The sequence below is a fragment of the Belonocnema kinseyi genome, chromosome 1 (genome assembly GCF_010883055.1).
Source record: "Belonocnema kinseyi isolate 2016_QV_RU_SX_M_011 chromosome 1, B_treatae_v1, whole genome shotgun sequence".
NCBI lineage: Eukaryota > Metazoa > Arthropoda > Insecta > Hymenoptera > Cynipidae > Belonocnema > Belonocnema kinseyi.
In genome coordinates, this window is record NC_046657.1 from 112,026,095 (window position 1) to 112,046,394 (window position 20,300).

A 20,300-nucleotide genomic window follows, 5' to 3' on the forward strand; every position below is an offset into this window, starting at 1 on the left:
CTTGGACCACCCTAATATATATTATATAAACGATGGACAAATTACTTTTTGTAGGGACTTGGTCCAAGTGGCAATAATTCCCTAAAATTTCATGAAAATGGCACAAAATAATGTTAAAAAGTAACAAATAATTTTCTTATATTTTTTAATTTTCTTCTCCATAATATGTGAAAAACAGTAATTAATTAAAGTACTTATATATTACTTGATAGTACAGTTATACAAATTTAAAAAAAAACGAAATATTAAATAATATTTCAGACTTCACAAAACCGATGGCTCACTGCAGAGAGCTCCAGTTCTGGCAGTCCGTACCGTATACAGCTCCTACTCGTGTATACAAACTGAGGTAAACTTTCCTTGGTGAATAGCAGATATAATTGATATAATTGTGTCATTATTTCTAAAAAATTATAACTGTTTACGATTTCAGGAAGAAAAAAAGGGTTTAAAATAATGAAAATTGTTTTAAAAATTGCCAAATGTACTTTAAAAATATTGTTTTCAGAAGAAAATAACTTTGTACAGTTTAAGGTAGAAAAATTAAGAGATAAATGATTTTCTTATATCTTCAAAAAATGCTTTTGTCTATAAGATGTGAAAAGCAATAACTAATAAAAGTATTTATCATTGTTTAATGGTACAGCTATAAAAAATTGAAGAAAAATCCGAAATGTTAAGTAATACTTCAGAATTCAAAAATCGAAGACTCCACTTCAGATCTCCAGTTCTGGTTCAGCCCGTATACAGCTCTAACTAGCCTACACAAAGTGAGGTAAACCTTCTGTCGATCAGATATAATTGATATAATTGTGTGATTATTTCCAGAAATGAATGACGATTTTAGAAGGCAAAATTTGTTTAAATAAATAAAAATTAATAAAATTTTTTTGAAATATCCTTCAAAAATATATTACTCTCAGTATTCTTTAAATGTGTGTCATTATTTCAAGAAAACAATAACTTTTCACGATTAATTGTTCAAAAGTGATAAATTCATTTTCTTATATCTTAAAAATTGTGTTCTCCATAATATGTGAAAAACAATAACTAATTAAGGTATTTCTTATTCCTTGATTTTACAGCTATTAAGAATTAAAACAAAATCCGAAATCTTAAATAATATTTCAAACTTCAAAAACCGACGGGTCCTCTGCAACGAGATCCAGTTCTGGCAGTCCGTACCGTATACAGCTCCTACTCGCGTACACAAACTGAGGTAAACTTTCCGTGGTTAATAGCAGATATAATTTGTATAATTGTGTAATTATTTTAAGGAAATAATAACTATTTACGATTGAAAATTTTTTTTTAAACAAATAAAAATTGTTTTAAAATTTGCGAAATATCCTTTAAACATATATCACTCTCAACATTCTCTAACTGTAGGCATAATTATTTTCAGAAGAGAAGAACTTTTTACGATTTAAGGCTTTTGGTACGGGGTGCACAAAAATTACAAAATCTATGAAACACTCGAAACTTACCAACGGCCGAAAATAATTCGGTTTTAAGGTTTTAAGAATGCACTTCGAAAATTGTCTAGACCCCGAAAGTGGTTTAGTGGTTGCAGTATGTTGCGCTTACTATCTAGTTTTTCGAAAAAATCCGGTAACTGCTAAAAAATGTGAGTGAAGTGGTGTCGCAACGAAGTGAATTCAGCAGGAAGCTGACTAACAGACTTTTTGTTCTTGTTTATTGACATGTATAACACAAATGGAAATAGCGCATTACGTGGAATCATATAAATGAGATAAGTATTGTACAACCTACCCCATGTGCGAATTTTCCATTGGGCCATAGTCGGGACAACTTTCTCGGAGTTGGGCTAACTTTGCCAACCAGACATTTGCCAACATACCAAAATGATAACTATGGCCCAACTCTGTTTGCCGACTATTGGCTACCATGGTTGGCCTAACCATGATTACTAGAAGTCGGCCCAACGGCGAAATTATAACTTTGGCCCGACCGTGTTAGCCGACTATTGGTACAATATCCATAACCAAAATCGGGCCAACTATGGCAATTACACGGAAAAAATATACATTCAATTTTATAGATCTAATCTTAAAGTAGAGAATGCGATGGGTAGTTTAATAAACATAATAAAATCACTACACTGTTTATAATCGTACGCTTTGAAAATTTTTATTCGCCTTGGGGTTCGAACCCTATAAGTTTCGCATTCCTAATTCCTAACGCCTAAAGCCTCTCGGCTAACCTAGCTGGAAGTATTACAAAAAAATCTGAAATATAACCAACAGCTGTGTACGGCCGTCTGCAAATTTCTGTGAACCATTCTATAAAAAATATTGCTACGCTCATAATAACATATGTAATAAGATTTAAGATTTTATAAATATTACAAAATAATTGTTGAGTATTTTATGTGACTAAACAAGATTTAAACTAACTTCAAAAATATTTTAAGATGGTATAAAAGATTTAAAAAAATCAATATATATATTACAATCTCTTAAATTCATTAAAAATATGTTGACGTCTTTGAAATATTTTAAAATCTTTTAAAATTCATTTATAAATTAAAAAATTTTCAAAATCAAATAACTCCGGTTAAATCCCTTGAAATTCCTGAAAGTCTGTTCAAATACTTAAAAATACTTTTAAATTACATGAAAATCCATAAATTGTTTTGATTTTTTAAAAATCATTTTAAATGCTTTCTAGGATTTTAAATTCCTTTACTCACTTTGTAAACCATATTAAATCCATTGAAATGGCCCAAAACCCTTTAAAATCACCAAAAATTTCTTGGACTCATAAAAAAGTATTTTAAAGCCTGTAAAATCTCTTGAAAATTCTTTTGCTTTCTTTAAATTCTTCTCAAATATTTTAAACTTCTTCAAAATTACTTGAAATATTTTGAAATTCATTTATAAATATTTTTCTCTTTTTATTAAAAAGAATTCATAAATCTCTTTATGTCGATCTCCGGGCCGACTTTGGCCCAGAGTTGGGCCGGTAGTTGGCGTTGCTAGTTAATGAAAGATGTTCCATAGTTGCCCCGATGTTTGGTCCATGTTTGGGCCATTGTTGGGCCAATAGTCGGCCTAACTTCTTCGGAACTTTCTAAATCCCTTCATGCCGATCTATAGGCCGACTTTGGCCCAGAGTTGGGCCATTAGTCGGCGTACTCGTTAACGAAAGATATCCCATAGTTGCCCCAATGGTTGGTCCATGTTTGGGCCATTCCTGGGTCAATAGACGGCCTAATTTCTTCAGAACCTTCTAAATCACTTCACGCCTGTCTCTGGGCCGACCTTGGCACAGAGTTAGACCAGTAGTCGGCGTTACTCGTTAACAAAGGATGTCCCATAGTTGTCTTGATGGTTGGTCTATGTTTGGGCCAATGTTGGGCCAATAGTTGGCCTAACTGCTTCAGAATTTTCTAAACTCCTTCATGCCGATCTCTAGACCGATTCTGGCTCAGAGTTGGGTCGGTGGTCGGCGTACTTGTTAACGAGAGATGTTCCATAGTTGCCCCAATGGTTGGTCTATGTTTGAACCACTGTTGGACCAATAATTGGCCTAACTTCTTTAGAACTTTCTAAATCCCTTCATGCCAAACTCTAGGCCGACTTTGGCTCAGAGTTGGGCCGGTTGTCGGCGTTACTCGTTAACTAAAAATGTCCCATAGTTGCCCCGATGTTTGGTCTATGTTTGGGCCACTGTTGGACCAATAGTTGGCCTAACTTCTTCAGAACTTTCTAAATCTCTTCATGCCAAACTCTAGGCCGACTTTGGCTCAGAGTTGGGCTGATAGTCGGAATTACTCGTTAACAAAAGATGTATCATAGTTGCCCCGAGGGTTGGTCCATGTTTGGGTCATTGTTGTGCCATAGTCGGCCTAACATCTTCAGACCTTTCTAAATCCCTTCATGCCGATCTCTAGGACGACTTTGGCCCAGAGTTGGGCGGGTAGTCGGCGTTACTCATGAACGAAAGATGTCCCATAGTTGCCCCGATTGTTGGTCTATGTTTGGGCCACTGTTTGGCCAATAGTCGGCCTTACTTCTTGAGAACATTCCAAATCCCTTCATTCCTATCTCTAAGCTAATTTTGCCCCAGAGTTGGGCCGGTGGTCGGCGTACTCGTCAAAGAAAGATGTCTCATAGTTGTCCCCGAGGGTTGGTCCATGTTTGGGCCACTTTTGGTCAAAAGTCGGCTCAACTTCTTCAAAAAGGTTTTAAACCCCTTTATGCCGATCTCTGGACCGACTCTGGCTCAGAGTTGGGTCGGTGGTCGGCGTACTCGTTAGAAAAAGATGTCCCATAGTTGCCCCGATGGTTGGTCGATGTTTGAGCCATTGTTAGGCCAATAGTCGGCCTAACTTCTTCAGAACCTTCTAAATCCCTTCATGCCGATCTCTGGACCGACTCTGGCCCAGAGTTGGCCCGGTGGTCAGCGTCACTCGCTAACAAAAGATGTCTCATAGTTGTCCTCGAGGGTTGGTCCATGTTTGGGTCATTGTTGGGCCAATAGTCGAACTAACTTCTTAAGAACTTTCTAAATCCCTTCATGCTGATCTCTAGGTCGACTTTGGCTCAGAGTTGGGTCGGTGTTCGGCGTACTCGTTAATGAAAGATGTCCCATTGTTGCCACGATGGTTGGTCCATGTTTGGGCCACTGTTGGTCCAATAGTCGGCTCAAATTCTTCAGAACGTTTTAAATCCCTTCATGCTGATCTCTGAACCGACTTTGGCCCAGGGTTGGGCCAGTATTCGGCTTTACTATTTAACGAAAGATTTCCCATAGTTTCCCTGATGGTTGGTTAATATTCGGGCAAAAGTTGGGCCAACAGTCGGTCCCGCGTTGTCTGACAACGTTGGCTGTTTAGGTTGGGCCAACATAAGTATTTTATTAATATAAAAGGTGGCCCAACTTTGGGCCAACGCGCCTGCTCTGGGTGCCGACCTGAACTAGCACCTGGGACTCTTGCTTTATAGAATACTAATATTACTCACATTCCCAAAATTTAAGACGCCATTCGAAGGGCTCACTCGAAAACCTCATAAAAAATTTGCGATTGCTAGAGAGAAAATTATTATTTGAATATCTTGTGGAAGAAATGCAAACTTCTCACTAAAAATAACAAAATCTGCAGATCTTTGGAGAAATTTAAAAATCATCGTGCTTATTATTATTCTTAGATATCGAGATATAGAATATAAATTATTATGTACAGCATACGTCGAATTTAGCAAAAAAATTTTGCACAAAAATTTGCAACAGTTACTTTTGCTGCGCGAGTCAGATTGAGAAAGAAGAACTCGAGAGGTGTACTGAAGAATTATATTGTTTCAACTCACAAATTACAAATTCATCTTGAAATGGATAATACGGACGTCCTCGCTACCTGAAGTTGGGAGCATAACTAAGCATCGAGAGAGAAAACGCAGCAGCGGGACAAAAGTGAGAGAGTCCAAGTGCTAGCGCGCTGTTACAGCGACAGTCTGAATTTAAACATACCACCCGCTTTGTTCCTTAAACAAAGCCTACTGACCGCCCGCCGTAGAGGATGTGGTCTCAGGATTTGGTTCGAGGCCGGGAACATCTTTTGTAGACAAAACCTCCACGGGCAATGGAGCCAATCTAGTGGCGGGCCGCTTATATTCACCTAGCACAGTCCTGATTGTAGCCACACGAACGTGCCCGTCTCATCCCAGGTGAGTTTCCCAAATTTGAGCTAAGGGCCAGTTGTGTCAATTTGTCCAGATCCTTTTTCACTGTTTCGTGGCCAGGTATAGAATCCCAAGTCAGAGCGACGAGTGGACGACTATTTCACACCAATTCGATGCTGGCGAGTAACGTGTTTAACTCTCCATAGGTAAGGTTTTTTGGTCCAATAATCCGTTTCAGATGCTCCTTCGCCAACTTCACACCTGCCTCCCAGAGGCCACCAAAGTGAGGGGCTCTCGGAGGTATACAATGCCAAGTGATTTCGTGAGTGGCAAGCGTACCTTATACTTGGCTCCAGTTTACTTGACCTTGACTAAAGGCTTTTTGCAGTTCATTATTTGCTCGACGAAAATATGTGCGGGTTATCATTCCACATATCTGAAGGTTTTCCGAGACCACTGAAAAAGCGTGTTAAGGCTTTGATCAAGCTTGCAGTTGTCATGTCCGGAAATAGTTCGAAATGCAGTATCTTTGTGGTGAAGCACACGAACACAAAAATGTAGCCCGTACTGGTGCGAATACCTTTACCTTTAGCTGAAAGGATGTTAAAAGGCCCTGCGTAATCCAGTCCCGTGCATAAAAATGTTCGACTGGGCATAACTCGAGCTGAAGGCAAAGGAGCTATTACTTGGTCGCAGGTGCGTGCTCTAATTCGAGCACATAGGGTGCACTTATGAATCATGTATCGGATTTGGTGTTTTCCTCCTATTATCCAAGCTCGATGCATTGAATAAGCGTACGTTGACCGAAATCCTCCATGTAATAGCTCGTTGGCGAATCGTGCACTAACGGAGAATGTAGGCCATTAGACCCCTGGCGGACCGAAGGAACCGAATGGAGCCTTTGCAAAGTACCCGTAGAGACCCCATTCGGTTCCTTTTTTAAAAAGTCGAAAAAACAGCAAAATAAACTTTTAATTTGTTGAAATTCGGATTTTACGTTAAAATTCCCTATAGAAGGTCACGGAGTAATCGCAATAGTTTTTTTCGCAACGGTAAAATGTTACAAAAAATATAATACGTAAAACGCCTGTTGACTGCCACTTACAGACGATGCGTTTGAAGTGTAGCAGTCAAAAGGCGTTATACGTCTTATATTTTTTTAAACTCTTTACCGTTGCAAAAAAAAACTATTACGATTATTCCGTGACCTTTTATAAGGAATTTTAACGCAGAATCTAAATTTCAACAATTCAAAAGTTGATTTTGCTGTTTTTTCGAGTTTTTTAAAAAGGAACCGAATGGGTTCTTTACGGGTACTTTGTAGAGGCTCCATTCGGTTCCTTCGGTCCGCCAGGTACGCAGCAACCTTTTCACATTTGAGCACCGTCCCAAATACTCTACATTGAAGCTGCTAGTGACGCAACAACTTAGTACCATCTCTGTTGAATCCGAAGCCGGAGGTGATATGACAGTTGGTAGGGAAGGGCGGTGGGTTTCAGACTGATAAAGCTAATTAGGACCATTACACCAAAGTCGCGCAGACAATATCTGTGGACATTCAATACCTCGTTTTGCGAGATCCGCTAGACTCAGTGCAGTTGGGACATAGCGGCATGCCGAGATTGTTAAGGTTTCTAAAATGTGTTTGACATAATTATCTACCAAGGTATTCACGGTAGGTTCCGTTGACTGGTCTACGTTATAAGCGAGGATTAGGCATGCGTGATATACTTATGGATGCAGGTAGCAGACTTCGGATGAGAGACAGCTTGGTTTTGGCCAAAAGCGAATGGACAGAAGAACTGCCATTGTTGGCAGGTACTCGGGAATAAACTGCGGCGGCTATGGCTCTTTGACTCGCATCAGAGAAGGCGTGGAGTTAAAACCCATGTGCGGAGCTTGCTCCAATCCATCGTGGAATGTTCACATTGTTTAGCGCATTCAGGCTAGCGGTAAGAGCAACCCAGCGTTTTCGATAAGATGAAGGTACGATTTCATCCCATTAAAGACCAGCCTGCCACAAGTCCTGTAAATGAGCCACTATCGATAAGATTTTACGCTTTGTTTCGCCAGATAAGTAGATTTGAGGTGGGGTTAAACCAAAGCAGTCATTCTGGGGGTCCCAAAAACACCTAATTCACTGACTACGCCGCCACTACAAAGTTGATGCCATGTGGGACGAAGTCGATCTGTCTCAGGAAGATCTTCCAATAGCTCCGCTTGTAATAGTTGGATGAGTTGCTCACGTAGAGTTTTCGCCTGTTGAAGGGTATCACCTCCGGTCAGTACATCGTGTTCAAGAGACAACTGCTGCAGCGTTCTGAGTGACAGATATGGGGAACATCACTCGCCACATGTTACGGTAAGAAGCTGGTAATGCGTCACAGGCTCAGATTCGTTCGGACTCCAAACGATTCGTTGTAAATCCAAGTCTTGCGGGTCGAAAAAAATTTGCCGATACATTTTACAAATATCGGCACAAAGGCGAACTGGTGTCACCTCCATCGAATGAGAATGTATGCTATGTTTCTTTGTAACTTCGGCCCAGCGTGACAGGACATCATTCAAACTATAGCCTGATGAAGTAGATCTTGAAGCATTGAACACCACTCGGAGCCGTTGATCATGGTCACTTCTTTGTTAGATGCCATGGTGAAAGATGTAATGCGTAGGGCGCTCAATCGTTTCTAACTCATCCTTCGACATTGCTCTCATGTGCCCAAGGTTAATGTAATCAGCCATGAATAGATCGTATTGTTTTCTCATCTCAGTGTCTTCTTTCAAGCGGCGATTTAGTGATTTGAGGGACGCCAGAGCGCCAGTGAGACTCTTGCCCAGCATTTCCAACCTTCGATGTTTAAGAGAGTAAACGCATCAGGAGCTCTTTGATGCAAAGCGAAAATTCCTTCACATTCTTCCTCCAAGACCGATTTTCGGAGAACCTTCGGAATGTCTTGTAACTCCGAAAACCTTTGTAACAGGGGGATGAGTTTATCGTGCCAATTAATGGATTCTGAGGAATTCAGTAGAGTAGTAAAGGTTTGATAGTTCGAAATTAAGCTGCTTCTCGAAGGTTTGCCTGCGAGTATCCAGCCCAACACGGTACCTTGAGCTACAATGCCTTCTTGTCGCAGAATTTCGGGTATCAACGTCATGCCCGGGCCATAAGCAGTTGACGCAGATACATGTTCTGGTGACTAATTCCAAACGTTCTGTGGGGTTCAAGCGTATGAAATTGCTGCAGCGTCCAATGTAGAGAGCGCCGTGACAGTGCTCACATGGTGCAGATCTAACTCGAATAGCTAGAGCTCGATAGTTATGCTGTTGACGATACATAGGTACTGAAGAAGAGTAGAAGCGATATGGCGGGACGGCACTTCTCGGCGGTCTCAAACCGTCGGCGAAAGGCAGGTTTGTTTTCGACGATCTGGAGCCTTCAGCTGAGGTAAGGGTTGCGGCATCGACGTTGCAAGAATTGCATCAGCATGTCATAGGTAGCTGAATTGTCGCCTGATGTATCCATATGCACTTCAGATGGCTCAAGTTCATCTGCCCACGCTCTTCGCGTGACCGCGCCAAGGCTGGACAAATCGGACATCCTAAGGTTCTCAATTGATCGCGATGACTCTCTAAGGTGTCCATTAAAGACCGGAGCCCTGTTGGAGTCTCGTGTCTCATAGGTTGAGTGTTGCGCAGAGTCACCAAGTGATCTTGGATTAGTAGCCGTGGATGTTCAAAACGAGATTCCAACAACGCCCATGCTGTAGCATAAATAGCACCTGTTATTTGCAGATTGTGATTGGCTGACTTAGCGTCGCCCTGGACGCGAGACTTTAGGCGAAACATGCGCTCCACATCGCTGAGTTGGTCGTTTCGATTAATCAAGTCGCGAAAATGGTCTCGAAAGGTTTCCCAATCCTCTCGCTAGCCTGAAAAAAGGGGCACCTCGATGTTAGGTAGCCACAATCCTGCAACTGACTGCAACTGACTCGAGTCTGCGTTGCTGCTCATAAATGCGGGTTCGCATTAATATATGTTATTACTTTGTTGCTCTGTATGCATAACTACCCAATGTCGCTAGTGGGAGGTCGCTCGACCGCGTGTTTCCCCACCACAGTAAACCCTATGCTTGTATATAAAAGAGGGGAAAATAGTTCGTCTGCTCAAAAATTCCCTCTTGCAGGAGTTCGCTCGACCACATGCTTTCATTTTTTTGCAAAATTAGCGTAAGAGAATGCGTACAAGCTTTCATAAATTAGAAAGTAAAATTTCCTAACCCATAAACAACCATACCTATAAATTATTTACAATATGCATTGTCTTGACATTTTCTGTATGGTATTTACAATTTTTACATTCTCTTCACGGAGATAAATTAGTTGGCTTATGCTTACAAAAGGGCCTATTTATTGCAAATACTTGGATTAGGCATAAAATGATTCACATGGTTCTGAATGCAATACTGATCATTAACTTCTGGTATCCAAAATTAACTTAAGGCAGGGATGAAGAAAAAAGAGAATCATGAAAACGAATAAAATGCGAAGCGAAATTGATAATCTATAGAAACCAGATATGTAAATAAATTTTCAGAATAAGATAAACGAAAGCATTCATAGGGCAATTTGGGAGGCGCTTATAAGAAACAAATATATAGAGGTCGCATGGACTAAGTTCCGTGATATCATATCTAGATGTGTGATCGAAGTGTGTGGTATCGCAGTTGGTGGAAAAATGTATGATGATGCATGGTGGAATGATGAAATTTAGGCTGACTAAAAAGCAAAAAAACAAGCATACATGAGAAATTTGAACATCGCAGGTCTTAAAGACGAGGAAAGAAATAGACGTAAAAATGATTCCAGACACAAAAACAGGATACTCAAGTGACTAGTGAAGGAAAGTAAAAATAAAATTAGAGCAGAAGAAGAGAAAATACAAAACTACTTTGAAGGAAGCAAGAAACTGCTTTATACAAATATGAAGGGAAATAAAAGTGCATAATTTGTCAACGTGAGAAATAGTAAATGGGACATGTTATATGATGCAGGCGGGATACTACTATCTGTCCAAAAAATATAATCTAATATCATTTCCGAATACTCATCTTTGAACGGCTCGAAGTCACTGAAAATAAATTATGAAAATTCTGAAAAAATATATGGCTTCGTTGATCCCTTCTGTGCACAATGGTGAAATTTAGAGCCAAAATTAATTATTTGTTAATAAGTTGTTAACAAAAACGGAGGGAGGTCTCATCTCCGAAACTAAGGAGCGTACAGGGATGATTCTTGATGCAAATTACACATTTTTGGCAATTGACAGTGTTGTATGTATTTTCAACGAGCAAAAAATTGCACTTGGATGTATAAAAACTAAAATGTATAAAATGAAAGATGTATAAATGAAATGTAAGAATGTAAGAAATGTAAATGTAAGAAATGAAAGATGTATAAAAATGAACTTCTCTCGTATTCAATTGCCTCTATTATCGTAAAGTCTTTTGTATTTTTCTCAGAAAAAAATAATTTTTTAAACATTCAAATTCAAATTTTTGCTCATTGAAAATACATGCAACACTATCAGAAGCCAGAAATATGTAATTTGCTTCAAGAATCATCTCTGTACGTTCTTTAGTTTCGGAGATGACACCTCCCTACGTTTTTGTTAACAACTTATTAACAAATGATTACTTTTGGCTCTAAATTTCACCACTGTGTACAAAAAGGATCAATGAAACCATATTTTTTTCAAAATTTTCATAATTTATTTTCAGTGACTTAGATCTATTTAAATTTGAGTATTCGGAGATGATATTATCATTATGGTACTTTTTCGCCTTTCATTCGCCAGGAAATAATCAGAACATTTTCATACTCTGTATCAGTATTGGCAAAACCTTCACCTGTGACGCGCATATTTTCTCATATTTTTACCATTTTTTTCTACTGAGATTTTCATCAAAATCTGTACAAAAATAGAGGTGCCTAAGTAGTATAACTATGCGGGTTTTGGGACACTACTACGTAGTTCCAGCTGCTACCGACAGATGGCGCCACCAGTCAGTTCCTAACAGTGGGTACCTCTTTGGTCGGTAAGGTAGATCCTTGCTACTGTTTTACCATGTATGTAGTTCAAGCTGGAGCCGGCAGATGGGGCCACTGGTTTACTATGTATGTAGTTTAAGCTGGGGCCGACAGATGGCGCTAATGCTATTTTATGTATGTAGTTAAAGTTGAAGCCGGCAGAGCCCTGCCACTGTTTTACCATGTATTTAATTCAAGCTGGAGCCGGCAGATCGTTACCCCTGTTTTACCATGTATATAGTTTAAGCTGGTGGTGGTGCATGTGGAGGTGGTGGTGGATGTGGTATTGTTTTCGATTTTGTCCAAGCATCCTCAGGAACTTGTTAGTAAGCCACTGATAATTATCAGCAGACTCTGTTGCAGAATCTTCTTCAAACATTGTGGTATCTAACTGCCCTAAAGCCTCTTCTCTATCGTCATCAGCAGTCATAAATGATGCGTCCTCATCATCATCATCATTATCCTCCAGTTCAAATTCTTCAGGTAAAAATCGTCGGGCTCCATCATTTACTTCAAGCGGTCTCGCCCTAATTTCAGACTTTAATTCGGGTAACACTTGATTAAATTTTTCATTAGTAGAATCTTTATCAATGTTTACCAGTCTCTGCAGTGGTGTCACCATAGGCTTGAACGTTTCATTTAACAAACTCGAAGCAATTCCTCTCTTTACTAAGGAGGAATTGTGGACATCCACAGCCAAGATGGCAAACAGACGCCTGGTCCTGATGGTATCCCGACGGAGATTGTTGAAGTGATGGTGAAGGAGTATCCATCCTGGTAAGAAGCGTATAATAGAGAAAAATTAATATTTTCAGATTTCAGCGCAAAAGTGAAGATTATTCTATTATTTTGAATGGACGATTTTTTCATCTGTCTAAAATGCCACAATAAGAATAAGAAACCTCCTAAACCTATTCACTTCTATTTCCATACCGACCGCCACACAGTTTTCTATTCTCACAAAGAGAACGTGTTTTCAATATATTTAATTCCTTCTAATTGTACCGGTAACGCATCTCACTGAGATATTTTGTATTCCTCAAAAATAGTCATATTCCTTCTAATAAGTTCACAAAATATGTGTAATAAGTTGTTTTAATTTCTTCATGCGGAATGTAAATTCTGAAACTTCAATTCTCACCAATTCAACTCTGCCTCTCTAGAGTTAAAATTATTTAAATTCACACATTTGCACAGATTCCTTTGTTGCATTTTTAAAGACGTTTAAATAAATGATTAAAATATAAATAAATAGAAATTTGAATATTTTTCGAATTTATAACTTATAAAAAGATTTAATAATGAAAAATAGGTTAAATAAATGCTTTAGTTAAATTTTACTAAGTCGATTGAGAGAAATAGAATTTGCACTTCTTCTGTTCCCGTTGGGGGATTTTTAGACGGAGGAAAAATCGCGTATTCATAGGAATACAAATTCTTAATTTTTCTGAATTCAATGCTTGTTAACGGGATATGTGTTTTTAAATATGTTTAATGGTTGCCTAGAACCATCTGCATGCTCAATGTTGTGGGCAAACTCTTTGAGCAAATTATACGTGCCAGATTAAGAACAGCAATTGAGGCTGCGGGGGCTTGGCTTAGAACCAGCATGGATTTCGGGAGGGAAGATCGACGGTTGGAGCAATACTCTAAGCGCTTCGAGAGACTGATGTAGCATGGAGCGAAAGCCACAGATCAAGGAGGGTTTGCGTAATGGTAACCTTTAATGTCAGGAATGCCTTTAACACCGTTAGGTGGTCTGGCATTCTTGATGTCCCTGGCGGACCGAAGGAACCGAATGGCAACGGTAAAAAATAAAAAAAAATATAAGAAGTATAACGCCTGTTGACTGCTACACTTCAAACGCATCATCTGTGAGCAGCAGTCAACAAGCGTTATAGATTGGTCACTGCCCGCACGCAATGCATGCGTCGAAAATCGAACATTTCGTGCGTGCGTTAGAAAAAGCATTTTTTTTAACACGTAACATCAATTTCGTAGAAACTAAATGTTCAATTTAACCAAATATTCTCGAAAAATTGAGAAATATTTTTTGTTGCAACAGCACTGACGTTATCGTAACCCTTCATCCCTCGCATACATTAAAAAAAAGGCTGTACATTTCTCCTGTAAATTCATTAATTTTAATTTCATCACGATTATGAATAACAGGAGTTAATAAAAATTCCCAGTGGGCACAAAATATAGCGACGTCTTACGATATCGTTACGACAACTTTACGACATCCTATGTCCATGTCGTTTCGGTGTCTTTGCGATATCATGAAGACATCGTCAGATCATACGACTTATTTACGATATCGTAAAGATGCCTTAACGACATCGACATAGGACGTCGTAAACTTGTCGTAACAATGTCGTAAAGACGTCGCCAAATTTTGTGCCCAATGGGAACATATTGAATAAATATATTTGCTGGCGGTGTGGACATAATAAGAAAGGATGTACATTTAATAAAATTCGCAATGGTTTTCTCAAAAAATATTCATTTATTCCTCAATATTTATGTTGTCCCCTTCAAAGTAATCCCCCTCAGATATAATACACATGTGCCAACGCTTTTTCCAATCATCGAAGCACTTCTGATAATCATTTTGTGGCATAGCCTTGAGTTCTTTCAGTGATGCAGTTTTTATCTCCTCAATCGTTGAAAATCGATGTCCTTTCATGGGTCTCTTCAGTTTTGGGAAAAGAAAAAAGTCTCTGGGGGCCAAATCCGGTGAATATCATTATTGATTTCATTCAACATCTCCTGAGCGATGGTCATGCGATTGATCTTTTGATCAAAATTAAGCAGTTATGGAACAAATTTCGTTGACACGCCCAAAACGTCCGAAAAGATAGCATGGCATGAGTCAACTGATATGCTGACATCTTCAGCAACTTCTCTGATAGTAATTCGGCGATTTTTCAACACCATTTCTTCCACTGCTTGAACGTTTTCATCTGTTGTTGACGTGCTGGGACGTCCAGGGCGAGGTTCGTCTTCGACATCCTCTTGGCCTTCTTGGAACAGCTTATACCACTTATACTCATTTTTCTTACTCAGAGTAGACTCACCGTATGCAACTGTCAACATTTCAAGAGTTTTAGAGCACTGTATTCCATTTTTCACACAAAATTTAATGCAAACTCTTTGCTCCATTTTTTTCGAAAGAAGGAGATCGCCGAACACACCAAACCCTTCTAACCTTTTACGCCTCTGCCAGAAAAACAACACGAGCTATATAGTCAAAACTGTGAACATATGATCGTGACAAGTGTACCAATACAACAAAACAAAAAATTTTAAACATGAATGTACGTAGCCCGCGAAAATTGAAAAGTCACCTTACTTTTTGAACACACCTCGTAATGTTCCTTTATCGATTGTTAACAAGTATCATTAATGAATTTAGTGGAGAAATCGTCAGTCTTTTCGTAAAACGTATATGAGAGATATATAGGGTTACGGTAACGCCAGTAATATTTTCAATAATTTTCTTTTTAAATTTGGTCACAAGATTTTTAAAAATTAAAATATATTTTCAACATATTTGATAATTAAAAAATTAAAAAATGCATCTTCTGCTCTCCGTAACATGAAAAAATATATTTTTATTGATTTGTAGTGGCTTATCACATTTGTGACAGTTTAAAAAAAATAAAGAGGTTTTGTGTGGCCTAGCTGGAGGTACCCAGTGACACAAAATTTGGCGACGTCTTTACGACATCGTTACATCTTTACGACAACTTTACGGCATCCTATGTCTATGTCGTTTCGCTGTCTTTACGATGTCGTAAAGACATCGTCAGATCATGCGACTTATTTGCGATATCGTAAAGACAGTTACCGTAAAGATGTCGTATCGATGCCGTAAAGACGTCGTCAAACTTTGTGCCCACTGGGTATCAACGACACGAAGTTTGTTGGTCTGTGTGGCGAATATAGCGCCTTAGCGACAGGGCTTTAAACTATCTACCTAAAACTTTGTCACGGTTAAATACACATCAGCTTGGAAAAGCTTGAAAATCTAAACTCGGTTTTTTTTGGGTTCGCTGATTACAAATGTGAAGTCAGGATTTGGAAATATTTAAATTCATAGATGGCGATTCCAAAATTTTGAAAAAAGAGATATACGAGCTTGAAAATCTATACTCGGGGTTCTTGGAGACGCTGATTACGAATTTGAAGTTACTAAATGAAAAATAAAATTATTCGATTAAATTTATTTTACATTGATACGTAAATCTTCGAAATCGTAGATGAGATTTTAAATACTTTGATATCAATAATGTAGGCATTTATGGAATATCGCGATTTTTTTATAAGGAATTTAATATTAAATTCATACAATTGACATCAATCGGTTAAGATAGTGAACATGCTATCGTGAGCCTGCCATCTTGAATTTGAAAATTTCGAAATTCTAACTTTAAATTCGTAATCAGCGAGCTCAAAAACCCCCGAGTAGAGATTTTCAAGTTCATATATCTCTTTTTTTCTAAATGTTGAAGTTGCCATCTTGAATTGAAAATTTCGAAATTCTGATTCCAGATTCGTAATCAGTGACCCCAAAAACCTCCGAGTAAGGATTTTTAAGTAAATTCACTGAACAGAAAAATATGTTCAACAAAGGGTTAAATGAATATTTAGGGACTCATAGAATACAAATAATTGGTTTATTACTTCATTAACTTGTTATAAACCAATTTTATGAACAAATTGACAAATATTCTTATTATCGGTAACACATTTTTTTGCTAAAAGTAGTTCACATTAATGTAGGAATGACATTTGTAATAACAAAAATAATTAAAAATTTTATAATAAACATTGTAATAAACAAATATTGTAGTAAAATATTAGAATTTAAGATTTTTCAAATTATAAAAATAATGATGGAAGGGTTCGCGGTCTAAACCTGTAAACTGACATTTTTTTCAAATAGATTTTTTTTATTTTCTGGAACATTTTTCATATGCAGTTAATATGCCGCAAACGAAACGAAAAAATCCATTTTAGTTTTTTAAATGGATTTTCGATAATCGCGTGAATCTCAAGCATAGGTTCATTGAACGACTTTCCTTCGTCGTGTAAAATTTCTGAAATTTCATTCAACAGGCTTAGACTGTGGACCCTTCAATTAAGCAAATGCACGGGACTAAACTTTATTTTGGTAATATCTTCGTAAAAAATATCTTTTTAAATATAAGTTTATTTGTGTTGGCTCATGCAAAAATTTTTTTATCATCTTTATTTTTTTTATTTTTCTCACCTGATGTTAATGTAGCTGCTCTCGTTTTGCTGCTCGCCTCTCTTTTTCTACACTAGCAACTTTTTAACGTACCTGTCGTTGCTTTCCCAGTTTCTCTGAGTGCTAATCATCAATTCTCCTACATTGTCTGCTGTAGGTAGTATGCCGAGTTCTACCACTAGTTATTCCACCCGGAAAATGTGTGCTCCGCATTGTCTGTTTCGTTTCAGACAGTAATCACATTCTGGTGAATCTTTTCTCTTCCTGCTACTTCAGCGCGCTTCTTTCAACTACTTCGTGCCCGGCGATGTCAACCAAGAATGATTTGCTAAAGTTTCTTTGTATTGTTAGGACGACTACCTCTGTTTTTTACTGGCCATTCTCAGCCCATGATCCTGTCACTTTGAGAGCACGAGTACCTTCTGTAGTTTCGTACATCAGGCGTCTCTTGCTTAAGTAGCTGCTAATAATACGCCGGATATACGCAGGGACTTTGAACTGTCTTTCCAGGACCCCCATCAGACCGAAGGAATCGAATGGAACCTCTGCAAAGTACATGTAAAGACTCCATTGGGTCCCCATTCGGTTCCTTTTTAAAAAACTAAAAAAAACAGCAAGATCAACTTTTAAACTGTTGAAATTCGGAGTCTACTTTAAATTTTCTATCGGAAACTCACGGAGTAATTGCAATACTTTTTTTGTAGCGGTAAAAAGTTTAAAACATATAAAAGATCTATAACGCCTGTTGACTGCTACTTACAGATGATGCGTTTGAAGTGTAGAAGTCAACAGGCGGTATAAGTCTTATATTTTTTTAAACTTTTTACTGCTGAAAAAAAAGTATTGCGATTACTCCGTGAGTTTCCAATAGAAAATGTAACGTAAAATCCGAATTTCAACAGTTTAAAAGTTGATCTTGCTGTTTTTTTTTAGTTTTTTAAAAAGGAACCGAATGGGGACCCAATAGGGCCTTTACGGGTACTTTGTAGAGGTTCTATTCGGTTTCTTCGGTCTGATGGGGGTCCTGGAAAGACGGTTCAAAGTCTCTGCGTATATCCGGCGTATTATTAGCAGCTACTTAAGCAAGAGAAGCCTGATGTACGAAACTACAGAAGATACGCGTGCTCTCAAAGTGACAGTGGGCGTAGCCCAAGGATCGGTCCTTGGACCGGCTCTCTGGAATGTTGTATATGATGGATTTTGAACGAAGGAAGAGGCTAAGTGGAAAATAACATACATTGCGACAAGGGTCAAGGACTGGCTCGAAGATCATTGGCTGCAACTGGCCAGTAAAAAAACGGAGGTGTACCTGCGGGTACACCTCCGTACCTGTGGGCACGTGGGTTGACGAGAAACTGACATTCTCGCAGCAGATTAGCAAAGCCGCTGACAAAGCGGAAACCATGGTGGGAATGCTATCGAGGCTCATGCTGAACATAGCTGGGCCCAGAAGCTGCAATAGGAAGATCCTGATGAGCGTTACTGACTCCATCATGCTCTACGGAGCGGAGGTTTGAGCTGACGCTCTAAAGGTAAAGAAGTACAGAGCAAAGCTGTGGAGGGTACAAAGAAAGGGGGCGTTGAGAGTGGCGTGCGCTTGTACGTCGGTATCTGGGCCCGCAACCCTGGTTATTTGCGGAACAACACCCATCGAGCTCTTGGCCGCTGAGAGGAAGAGGATTTACGAAGCAAAGAAATTAGGTGCCAGGAAAGAGATAACCAAGGAAGAAAGAGCAATAACCATGAGTAAATGGAAAGAGCAGTGGGAGACAGAAACAAGAGGCTGGTGGACTGCGAGAATTGTAGGTGATTTGTTGAAGTGGGTCAACACGAAGCCTGGAGAGGTGAACTTCCACCTTACCCAATTCCTGTCAGGCCACGGTCATTTTAACGTGTACCTACATCGCAGGAAGAGAAAAGATTCACCAGAATGTGATTACTGTCTGAAACGAGACAGACAATACGGAGCACACATTTTCCGGGTGGCATAACTAGTGGTAGCACTAGGCGTACTACCCACAGCAGACAATGTAGGAGAATTGATGATTAGCACTCAGAGAAACTGGGAAAGCATCGACAGGTACGTTCAAAAGGTGCTAGTGCAGAAAAAGAGAGACGAGCAGCAAAACGAGAGCAGCTACATTAACATCAAGTTAGAAAAATAAAAAAATAAGGATAATAAAAAAATTTTTGCATGAGCCAACGCAAATAAACTTATAGTGAAAAAGATATTTTTTACGAAGATATTATCACAATAATGGTTAGTCCCGTGCATTTGCTTAATTGAAGGGTCCACGGTTTAAGCCTGTTAAGTGAAATTTCAGAAATTTGACACGACGAAGGAAAGTCGTTCCATGGACCTATGCTTGAGATACCAAAACGCGATTATCGAAAATCCATTTAAAAGACTAAAATGAATTTTTTCGTATCGTTTGCGGCATATTAACTGCATATGAAAAATGTTCCAGAAAATAAAAAAAAATCTTTTTGAAAAAAATTTCAGTTTACAGGTTTAGACCGCGAACCCTTCCATGATTATTTTTATAATTTGAAAAATCTTAAATTCTAATATTTTACTACAATATTTGTTTCTAACAATGTTTATTATAAAATTTAAAATTATTTTTGTTATTAAATGTCATTCCTACATTAATGTGAAGGACTTTTAGCAAAAAAATGTGTTACCGATAATAAGAATATTTGTCAATTTGTTCATAATATTGGTTTATAACAAGTTAATGAAGTAATAAACCAATTATTCGTATTCTATGAGTCCTTAAATATTCATTTAACTCTTTGTTGCACATATTTTTCTGTTCAGTGAATTTACTTGAAAATCCTTACTCGGAGGTTTTTGTGGTCACTGATTACGAATCTGGAATCAGAATTTTGAAATTTTCAATTCAAGATGGTAATTTCAAAATTTTGAACAAAAGGGATATATATGCTTGAAAATCTCTACTTGGAGGTTTTTGAGGTCGCTGCTTACAAATATAAAGTCAGAATTTCGAAATTTTTGATTCAAGATGGTGATTTCGACATTTAGAAAAAAAGAGATATATGAACTTGAAAATCTCTACTTAGGGGTTTTGGGTTCGCTGATTACGAATTTAAAGTCAGAATTTCAAAATTTTCAAATTCAAGATGGCAAGCTCACGATGGCATGTTCACCTTTTACAAAAAAAAAGTATGAAGAAAAACATGAAATTATGTAAACACTGTCTTAATTGACTAATGTCAATTGTATGAGTTTAATATTCAATTCGTTATAAAAAATCGCGATATTCCATAAATGCCTACATTATTCAAATC